This window comes from Podarcis bocagei (genome assembly GCF_964188305.1).
Source record: "Podarcis bocagei genome assembly, chromosome: 2".
NCBI classification, from domain to species: Eukaryota; Metazoa; Chordata; class Lepidosauria; order Squamata; family Lacertidae; genus Podarcis; species Podarcis bocagei.
The window spans coordinates 30,972,821-30,984,152 of NC_138126.1; the positions used below are offsets into that span (position 1 = coordinate 30,972,821).

General features: G+C 51.1%; 1 long non-coding RNA gene across 1 annotated transcript in view; it reads left to right on the top strand.

Moving 5' to 3' along the window:
• LOC308581713 overlaps positions 1-10,166 on the top strand; it is a 36,786-nt gene extending 26,620 nt beyond the window's left edge. Inside the window, exon 3 of the long non-coding RNA XR_014005205.1 lies at positions 9,990-10,166. This is a non-coding gene — a long non-coding RNA (uncharacterized lncRNA). The remainder of the gene's footprint in view (positions 1-9,989) is intronic.
• Positions 10,167-11,332: the final 1,166 nt, after the last annotated feature.

An 11,332-nucleotide genomic window follows, 5' to 3' on the forward strand; every position in this document is an offset into this window, starting at 1 on the left:
TCAAGCATTGACGTGGATCTTGCCCGGAAGGAGGTGCATGGGCTAAGACAAGGGAGGGCCAGCGTCAGGCAGTACCATGCCCGCTTTTTCGCCTTGGTCAGTGCCCTGGAATGGGACAGAGATTCGGCCCCTGTAAGAGACCTCTTTTGGGAGGGGTTGCACAGCTCGATTAAAGATGAGATCGCGAGGGGGGAGAGACCCCGAACCACCCAGGAGGTCGTTCAGAGGGCACTGGCAGTGGGGGTGAGGCTGGAAGAACGCCCGTGGAGCAGGGACGAAGGGCGTGGAGGGCGCGAACCAGCCAGGGGCCCCTCCTTCCTTCCCAGAGAAGCAGCGCGGGCGCAATCCACGCCTCCGCCAGGAGGAGGAGCCGAACCTATGGAGGTTGGAGGTGCAAGGGCTCAGTCAGCAACCAGAGCCCTAGCACCGGCAGCAGTGAAAGCGAAGCCTCCTAGAGGGAACAGGAAGTGTTACGTCTGTGAGGAGCCAGGGCATATGGCGAAAGAGTGTCCCCAGAGGCTCCACAAGCTCACTGCAGCCTCGGCAATGGTGACTGCAGCAACGCAGCAAGGAGGAACACAGCAGGGAAACGAAGCAGTCTGGCTGGAGGAAGAGGCCCTGGGGCCCAGCCAGACGTGTTAGTGCCGCAGTCCCCAGAGATTTTACAGCCCGTGAACCCCCTCCCGCCCAAACCAGTGGTGAGGCTCACCGCATCTCTCCAGCTGCCCAATGGAATCACCATGGACGTGCCCATCACAGTGGACTCGGGCAGCAACGCGGACTTTATAGGGCAGGACTTTGTCGACAAGCACGCTATACAGTTGCTGCCGGCCACACTGCCCCTGCAGGTTGTCACGGTGGATGGCAGGGAGTTGCTAGGGGGGCAAGTGGTGAAGCAGACGCCGCCAATGGCGATGCGACTTGGGAATCACAAAGAAATCATCAGCTTCAATGTCACTCAACTATCGGATACGCCCATTGTATTGGGAATGAGTTGGCTGGACAAGCACAGCCCAACGCTGGCTTGGTACCAGAGGCAGCTGGTCTTCGGCTCTTCCTTTTGTGCTGAACACTGCATCATGCACCGGCAGGAAGGAGAGGAAGAGGAGTCACAGCTGCTGCTAGGCACGCTGCAAGCGATTCCCCACAAGTACGCAGAATTTTTGGAAGTTTTCTGCGAGAAGGAGGCGGACAGGCTACCCCCTCACAGACCATATGACTGCAAAATTGACCTGCTGCCGGGGGCGGCGCTGCCTAAAGGGAAACTGTATTCCATGTCGGAGGACGAGCTGCAGGAACTCAAAGAGTTCATCGATCATAATTTGGAGCGCGGTTTCATCCGAGAGTCCAAGGCAGCGGGGGGCAGTCCTGTATTCTTTGTTAAAAAGCGAGACACGCCCCAAAAAAGACTGGTCGTGGACTATCGCATTTTAAACAGTGTGACCAAGCCGTCGGACTTCCCCATGCCCCGAATCGACGACCTCCTGGCGAAGGTGCGGAAGGGAAAAGTGTTCACCAAATTAGACCTGCGAGGGGCGTACAACCTCATTCGCATGCGGGAGGGGGATGAGTGGAAGACGGCCATGTTCACGCCACTGGGTACCTACGAATACAGAGTTATGCCTTTTGGACTGCAAAATGGCTCCCACGTTTTTCAAGCTTTCATGCATCACGTGTTGGCGGGACTTCTCTACAAGACGTGCGTCTGTTTCTTAGATGACATCCTGATCTTTTCGGAATCGCAGCAGGAGCATGACAGGCACGTCAAGGAAGTGCTGACCAGACTAAAGCAACATAGGCTCTACGCCAAGCTGGAGAAGTGCCAATTCGACGTGACGGAGGTGGATTTTCTGGGCTACAAGTTGTCTGACAAGGGGCTCGCCATGGACAGCGCCAAGGTTCGAGCGGTATTGGACTGGAAGAGCCCACGCAACCGGAAAGAGGTCCAAAGGTTTGTCGGCTTTGCGAACTTCTATCGCAAGTTTATCAAGGGCTTCGCTATGCAGACAGCGGCCATCACAGACACGCTTAGCTCCAAGAAAAAGAAGTTCGTTTGGACGGAGGAGGCGGAGCAGTCCTTTCAGGCACTCAAGCGTCTCTTCGCGTCGGAAGAGCAGCTGCTTCACGTCAACCCCAGCAGGCCGATGAGGGTGGAGACAGACGCCTCGGACAGAGCCGTGGGGGCGGTCCTGCTGCAAAAGGACCAGCAGGGGGTGTGGCGACCGGGAGCGTTTTACTCCAGGAAGCTCAGCAAGTCCGAGCAGAACTACACCATCTGGGACAGGGAGTTGCTGGCCATTCATGCAGCGTTCAAAGCGTGGCGGCACTTCCTGATCGGCGCCAAGCACACGGTGCAGGTTTGCACGGACCACAAGAATCTGGAGCACTGGCGCACGGCACAGTTCCTAAACCAGAGGCAGATACGCTGGGCTGAGTTTTTTGCGAACTTCGACTTCCGCATAGAGTATGTCCCGGGGGACACTAACATCATGGCGGACGCCCTCTCCCGTAAGCCACAGTATCTGGAGGACGCAACGCCAGCGGCAGCCATGCACATCTTCGCACCAACAGTATGGGCGTGCGCCGCGGCCACCGTGGACCTGGAGGCGGTGCGACGAGCGTTGCAGGATGACTCCTTCGCGCAAGCAAAGATGGCAGAGGTGCAAAGGGGCAAGGCTGTGGCCGACGGTTTCCAGCTACGAGATGGATTGCTCATCCGTAAAGGGGCCATCTACGTGCCGGGAGACGACCTTCGTGCCAAGGTGCTGCAGCAGCTGCACGACGCGCCCACGGCCGGGCACTTTGGCAAGGAGAAGACGGTGGAATTAGTAGCCAGGGATTTCTGGTGGCCTGGAATGAGAGGGGAGGTCGCAGACTACGTGGCGAGGTGTGACACCTGCCAGAGGGCCAAACCAGTGCACAGACCGCCGGCCGGACTGTTGGAACCGCTGCAAACTCCGGTCGAACCTTGGGAAAGGGTGGCTCTGGACTTTGTCACAGATCTGCCCAGCTCGAGGGGCAAGACGGCAGTGCTGGTGGTGGTGGACCTGTTTTCCAAGATGGCCCATTTCATTCCGTGTGCTAAGGTGGCCACGGCGGAGCAAACCGCCAAACTGTTCATAGACCACGTGTTCAAGGTTCACGGTCTGCCACGGTCTATTCTGTCCGACCGCGGGCGGCAGTTCATCTCGAATTTCTGGCAGAAGCTGATGGGCTTCCTGAACGTCAAGATCAACCTGGCGTCGGCGAGACACCCGCAGACCAACGGGCAAGCGGAGCGGGTCAATGCCATCATGCAGCAGTACCTGAGATGCTATGCGAATCAACAGCCTGCGACGTGGGTGGATTACCTGCCGCTTGCCGAGTTCGCCTACAACAACACGAAGCACGTGTCCACGGGGGTCACGCCGTTCTTCGCCAACAACGGGAGGCACCCCAGAACCTTCCCGGGACTGGAAAGAATGGGGGAGGGGGAGCCGCAGACGGCAGATGCGTTCGCGTCGGAGCTGCAGGAAGTCCACGATCAGCTGAGGCGCCACCTGGAGCTGGCCAAACACGCATACAAGGTACAAGCGGACAGACACAGAAGGGTTGGCGAAGAGCTCCACGTGGGAGACTGGGTCTGGTTAGCAGCCCACGCAGTGCCGGCCAGGTCGTTGGCCAAGAAGAAACTAGGGCATAAACAACTGGGGCCCTACCAAGTCGAAGAGCAGGTCAACCCGGTAGCTTTCAGACTGGCACTTCCGGAGGGTTCCAGAATGCATCCGGTGTTCCACAGATCGGTGCTCACTCCCTACAAGGCACCGCACAGGTTCCAGGAACCCGGAACGGCGCCGAGTCCGGTCAGAGACAGAACAGGGCACGCGGGAGTGGCACAGAAGGAGCGCATCAACGAAGTCACGGAGATTTTGGACTCCAGATGGGGGGAAGAGGGGGTAGAATACTTTCTCGCCAAGGAGGGCACCCCGGCCAGTGCGAACAGCTGGGTGCCGGGCTACGCCTTGGACGAACCTCTACTCAAAGACGAGTTTCATGCCCTCTTCCCACATAGACCTATGCCAGCAGACTTTTTCGACGACTGGCTTTTCACGCCCACGCTTTCGGCCAGCACTTTCCGGGGGTTCGACTCGGAAGAAGACCCGACACAAGACGTCCGTTCCCCGGAGGAGTCACCCTCGGGATCTGCATCAGAACCCTCGTATTGGTGGGACGATAGACCAGAGGAGCAGTTCCGCAGAAGGTGGCTGGAAGGCCCAGGACGAGCAACGCCGCCAGGAGGAAGTGAGGGAGAAACGGACATGGACGTTTTCGGGGACGACCCTGGTTTCGAGCACGGCGGCACAGAGATGGAAGCGGAGGTGACCGTCGTCGACGAGAGCAGGGAGGAAGACCCGCGAGACTTCAGATGGAGGCCCGCCACGGGAAGCGACCGATATCCGACGTTCGTCCCTTTGCAACAGCAGCCCCCAGCTCCAGCACCGGAAGGAGGGGAGGGGGGAATGGGGGGCTTCGAGGGGGGGATGGATGTCAGGGGTTTAGGAGCAGAGGCACGGGCAAGGGAGGAAACAGAGAGCGAAGGGGAGGAGGCAGAAGAAAAGATGAGTGATGACGACGACCCGAGATCTCCTACTCTTTCCAGTGAATCAGAGGATTCACAGAAAGGAGCACCAGTGGCCAGGGCAAGGGGGGAGTCTAGGGGTGCACCCCAGGAAGATAGAGCCAGAGGGGACTCAGGGGAGAGCAGTTGGAAATCGGGACCAGCGTCACCGCCAGGGAGCAGGGAAGAAGAAGGGAGCCAGGGGGCAAGCGCTGGCAGCTCACCACAGGAGGGAGGGCATGAGTCAGGAGTGGCCACACCTCCATCGGGGAGCGAAGAAACGGTTAAGAGGAAAGTGGAAGGTTGGGCGCGCGCGCCAAGTTCAAATGCAGAGGAAGGCGGCGCAGTAAGCAGCCCGGAAAGGGAACCAGGTCCTAAAGCCCGGCGCAAGGAGGCAGGAGGGTCCGGGTCAGCGTCAGAAGAATCCAGGAAGGAAGAAACCCCGGGGGGTAGAGGGACCCAGAGGAGGACAGTCAGGCGGAAAAGGTGGAGCAGGGCTAGGATATTAAGTTGGTGCACAAGGGGCGGAGACTCAGACGGAGCTTCGCCGATCTAGCTACTAGACGTAGAGTTGCGCGCAGCAGCGTGAGAATGGAAACTGCAATTCAATAAAGACTTTTACTTAATGATCGCTGGCTAGCGTGATCCTCTGTGAGCTAGGATCTTCAAGCAGCTCTGACACTAATGTTGGCAACTGATCCTGTTTACAGTATTTAGCCATCTGTATTCTCCCCACAACTGGCAGTGTTATCAAACATCTATCCTCAGTTTCAGCATAGCAATTCACATATCCTAATAATATAGTTATGGGGTCACTAAAAGGTAATCCATGGGCACAACAGCACACTGAGTCACTCTCCCTTGCACCTCCCAATTCTTTATTTTTTAAAAAATGATTTTTTGTTTGGAGGGGGTGTTGCCCAGTTTTATTTTTGTTTGTATCGTGTTTATTTTGGGGTGCATACAGGAGTTTGGGCTGGGGGGTTCTAAGCATCACCATTTTTTCCTCTGTGAAATGGGTATTTTTTGGTACCCGTGACAGTTCCTTGGCTTTCCCAATGTGGCCCTGGGCCCAGAAAGGCTAGGGATACCTGCTATGCTTAAGGGACATTACAAAAATTTCATATTTTGCAATATTCTCATGCAAAACAAAATATCCTGCTATTTTTGTGCCATCTTACACTCCGGCCAAAAATGTTCCAGGTTTTAGAATTACTGTGTTAACTTGGCTCCAATGTGTTTTAAAATTATAATAAGATTATTTATTTAAGGGAGCCAACTGGGCTCTGTTCTAGGTTGCTCCCTATGCAGAGAAGCACAGGTGACATTCATGACTAGGGCAGGAAAAAAACCAAAGCTTTAGACTCTAAAGCTGAGAGTGTCATTTTTATAGTAGTTTTCAAATGCTCCAGATTCTGATTTCCCCCACTCCCTGTGATTTTATCTCTGTGTCTTTCTGTCTCTCTCTCTCTGCAGCTGCAACATATTTGCAAGGCGTTTTATCCCATATATTACCAAATAGTGTATGAGAGACGGAGCTGCTCAGAATGTGACATGCGGGGGAAGCAAAGGGTGCTGGGCAGTGATATAAAGGGCATCATTGTTACAGGGCTCCAAAATGTAACCAAGTATATTCTGTAAGCTACAGTCCTCCCCTGGACGTCGCAGTCAGGAGCTGCATACATAATTAACATCCCCGAAAGGACAGGGCTGGTTTGCATTTGCAAACCACACATGGATTTCAGCACTGAATAACGTTTCCAGAAAGTGATGCAAAACACAGCACCGCACGAAGCACAAAACAGGGCAAGCAAGGAATTCGGCAGCAGCTGAGGACAAATTATGCAGGCGGCTGGGTGCTCAGCCAAAGGGGCGAGGAAGCGTTATCGACCGGGTATGTAGAGTTTCTGGCCAACGTGGGAATCAAAGTGGTGACAGGGAGCCGAGAAAGGAAGAGGTAATTTAGCACTATTTTCCACCTCTTCCTTCCCTCCATTTCTTGTGGAGAGAAACCAGCCACCCCAGTAGGAAAGAACTCTGCAAAAGACTGACAGGATTGGCAGTTCCCCGGGAAAACTGGGTTTGAACAGGACACGCAAATATTGGTTTGTCCATGGGAAAATAGAAACCTATGGCAGATACAGTTTTGTGCAATTAGGCTGATGGGAATCATAGTCTATACAATGGTACCTCAGGTTACATACGCTTCAGGTTACATACACTTCAGGTTACAGACTCCGCTAACCCAGAAATAGTGATTCAGGTTAAAAACTTTGCTTCAGGATGAGAACAGAAATCGTGCTCCAACAGCGCAGTGGCAGCAGGAGGCCCCATTAGCTAAAGTGGTGCTTCAGGTAAAGAACAGTTTCAGGTTAAGAACGGACCTCTGGAACGAATTAAGTACTTAACCCGAGGTACCACTGTTTTGCTGTCTGGAAAATTTGAAGGGTCCCAGTTTAGGGAAAGCTGACCTGCACCCTTATTGACCCAATGTTTCTCTCAAAAAATATGAGGTACGGCAACAATAAACACTCTATTTCCTATTTCCAGCAGAAAAGCAAACAAAACCCAAAAACCTGTAATATATGAAAAAGCAGTATTGCTTTACGTTCCTATCGGAACCGCCATTTCCATGTGTATTTCCCACTTAGCACATATAGCCACTTCAGCTCATGAGAAAATCCTTTCCTATTTTATTTAAGCGTTCGGGCAAAGCATGCTTCATATCTGTCTTTGGCCCAACATCCTTGGAATGACAGCCGTTGCTCTTGCATCTGACAATGGAATCAAGCAAATGCCAGCCTGTCATAGTTCAATTCACAGTGGACAGATGGTTTATATATGAATAAAATGAAACCCCAAAGAAGGCTGAGTAGACTGTCAAAAGTCCACATGGAGAAGGACGGCTAAAGAGTTTGACATGAACTTGAGGAACCTATCATTAAGTCATGCTTCTCCTATGGACTCATTTAACCCCAATCCAGCAAGGGAGACACATTTGCAAAAACAGGTTTCCATGCGTGCAGCTGATTTGACTGTGCCTGCAGACTGTACTGCAATGGTCACCAAGGCTCCCCTGATCTGACTGGAGGTTTGTTTTTTTTTTCATTTGGATAGGGATATCCATCCTATCCACACCCGCTAGCAGATGTGCATGGCTTGAGTTATCGTGTGGCCTCAGGCAAGCCACATTTCCTCAGGTCACCATCTGTGACATTGACAGCTACTGCCCTGGCAAGGCTGTTGGGAGGAAGAAGACTCTGCAAACGTTTTTTCAAATCGAAATGCTTCGCTTAAGAAATAAAGCAGTCAACTAACAGCCTGGCTACATATTCCAGTGTGCAATGCTGGGAGCAGAGTGGGGACCACTTTCACCCCCAAACAAGGTGGGATCGTCATCAAAATCGAGACCCATCTGACCAAGAGCTGGTTTGTATAAAACAAGGAGGTGGTGTTGGTGCATCTTTGAAATCTTTTCATTTGGCTACTCTCAGTGGTGACACTGACGCATTGAATTGTGCCTCAGGCTCTTCACTTACTTCACATGGTGTTTGCTACCATGTGGGAAGCTAGGCCTCCGCAACAATTGCGGGCCAAATCAATATATGGTTTCCATAGAGGCTGCTGAAATTTGCTTTGATGAGACATCAAAGTGATGTTGAAAGTCATTTTTTAATATCATCAAGTCTAATCAGATAGAGACTCTTCATGCTAGGACGACATCATCCTAGCAAGATTCTCCATGCTGATAGCTATTAGGTTTAACTGAGAGAAAGGTACCTTTCAGACATTTCAGTCATGGAGTTACTTCATGGGATTCCTCTCCCACTCCAAGCCTCCAAGAAAGGTTGAAAGGAAATAGGGTCCCTATTTTAGCTAGAACAACAAGAACCTTGCACTCACTCCTGCTGCTCTGCAACTTAGACTGCATAACACCTTTCTTGGCAGTCCCACCTACCTTGGGGTGTGAATGAAAGGAGCAAAACAATTTGTTTTTGATCCTAGACAGACAGATAGACTTGAGAAAGCAGCTTTGCTTGCTCAGATGGTGATAAACATTGGGCTGTTGTATTGGTTTTATGGCCAGCGCTGTCTTTGATGCAGAGTAACTTGGAGACAATGTACTGAAAGGAATATTTTCTTTCATCTTTTAACATCCAATGGCAATCCCAAGAAGTTAATTGCAATGGGAAAATGTCATGCAAAGGTAAAATGAAATAATGCTTCATGATCCTGAGTAATTTATTTGACCTGCTCAGTTGCCTGCTGTCTCCTGGCAGGTTGTTGCTCCTATGGTAATATGATCTTCAAGCTTGTGGACTTCATCACTCTAGGGAACAAGATGTTAGACTAGATAGACCTTTGCTTTTCCAATCTGAGCTGGAAAGTGTGTGGTAATCTCTGGGGCTGGTGCCACTACAGAGATTTCATCTATTTGTCCTTTCAGTGACCAAACTGCTGGTGCAAGGAAAAATATAGAAAGGGGAATTCCTGGGTGCCAATGTCCAATATAGGCTGTTAGACCTTTAAAATATGCCCTTGTGAGTGCCAAAACTTCCCTCTAGCATAGAAAAAGACCATGCATTTGGTAATTTAAAAATGGTTTACTTACCAACTCTCCAAAGGTCAGATTCATGTGCTTTTCCATACAGCATTCAGAAAAAGCTGCACAGGAAGTAAAGCTTAGTTTAGTTCCAAAGTGGAGAAAATTCCTAAATTACGGGTATAGAAACCCAAGAGTGGCTTGTGAGAGCCATGCAGCTAAGTTGAAGGAATCAGCTTAGCCTCTTCACATGCTGAGTTCATCAGGGAGACTGGAAGAACAAAGGCTTGATAAGCCTAGTTCCTGCTAAGGTGAGCTAAGCGTGGCAGGACAGCTTACTCTGTGGTCTTAACCCATTCATGCATTTAATTTAGTCTTGAGTCAGATCTGCACCCTACATTAAAAGCATTGTTGTACTACTATAACAGTCTTGGCTTCCACCGAAGTATCCTGAAAACTGTAGTTTGATAAGGGTGCTGAGAGTTGTTAGGAGACCCCTATTCCCCTCCCACAGCTACAGGTATCAGAGTGGTTTAACAATCAATCCCATCCCACACACCTAGGTGACCTGCATCTTCCTGGTAAGTGGCATTCAGTCATCAGGCCTGAGGTTCCCTACTGATGATGTAGCTGAACACACACACACACACACACACACCAATTCATGCTGCAAAAGCATACAAATTCTTTTAATTTAGGATCAGCTTTCCAAATATAAATTAACAGCTGTATTCACAGTATGTCATCCAACTAATTCAGCTACTTGAAGAAGCCTGTTAGATCTCTCGGTGCACCGAGCAGCCTCTTCCTCTGATCCATTTTTCCTTTTCTTCTCCTTTTTAAATTTAGGGTGAAACAAGATTGTTCCAAGAGTCCAGCACAGCAGGTAAACTTGCTTTATGTTGCCTGTATGCTTCCCTGCAGCCAAGCGCATTTGCACATCAACAGTATTGCTTTGCAGCAGGGCTACCCAGTGACATTATCTTCAAAAGTACTTCAAGGCCAGTGGAACGCTGCGGGGAGCTCTGCTTTTTAAAAAAAATATATAAAAAAGCGAGAGCAGGAATAAAGGAAACCTCACAAAACTTATTTATGAATTTCCTTGGCAATGTTGATTCTTTTACCAGCCCTAGCAATAGTGATTAGGGCGGGAGTTAGCAGAGATTCAGGACTGCATCAACTCAATTTGCCTGGTCACCTTGCTGCGCATCAGAACATTTCAGCATCCTTGGTGTGCTTTGGGAAATGTTTGACCGCTGCGGAGGGCACTGAAATCTAAGGCTATGATCTGGTTTCTGTCCCTTCTCCTTACACACTGTATTTTTCAGCTGCAGGTTTTCAGCTGTCAAAGAATCTGACATCCCAGTTTTCAGAGCTCCACTGTGAGAGCAGTCTTGGGTGAGCCAGGAGCTGGGAACCAGGGGCTGTGGGGCAGAGCAGTATTCAGGACCCAGGAGTAAGTCAGAACCCAAGGAGAAAGCAGAAGGGAGGCAGGAATTGGAACCAAAAGGACGAAGGGGACAGGAGAAGGAGCAAGTCCGAATTCAGGACTGAAGAACAACCAAGGACATGGAACATGGCGGAGCTCAGGCACTGCCCATACTCCTTTCTGTCTGGAAGGGTGGAGGCAGTCCAGGGCCTGAGGTACTTCACCACAAAGCAGCCACCTGCATTCCATGGGGCAGCTGCACACAGATCCCAGCAGCTCCTACAGTACCATATTGGCCTGAATATAAGCTGCAATCCCACCCCCCCCCACACACACACAATTCCGACAGTGAAAAGTGCGGCTTATATTTGTGACCTTACAAAAATTACCCAGTATGCAGCCAGGAGCGTGGGGCAAACAGCACCTGCCCCACGTGTAGTCGCCCGTCCTCTCCCCCAAGGCCTGGAAGGGAGAAAGCGAGGGAGTGGCTTATATTCGGGTATTGTCTTTCTCTCTCCCCCCCCCCTTGACTTTTAAATGTGCGTCTTATATTTGGGTGAGGCTTATATTCGGGCCAATGCAGTATATTGTTGCAACGGTGACACACCAACCCCCAACCTCTGCCAAATTCCAGGGAGTTCCAGGCGCTCACCCAGGTTTCCAAGATGGGGCAGAGACTTTAGTGACTTTATGTGCATATGTACAACCTGAGTGTAAGTGGAGGGAGTTGCAGATCTTGCAGCATTGTCATCTCAAAAGTGAC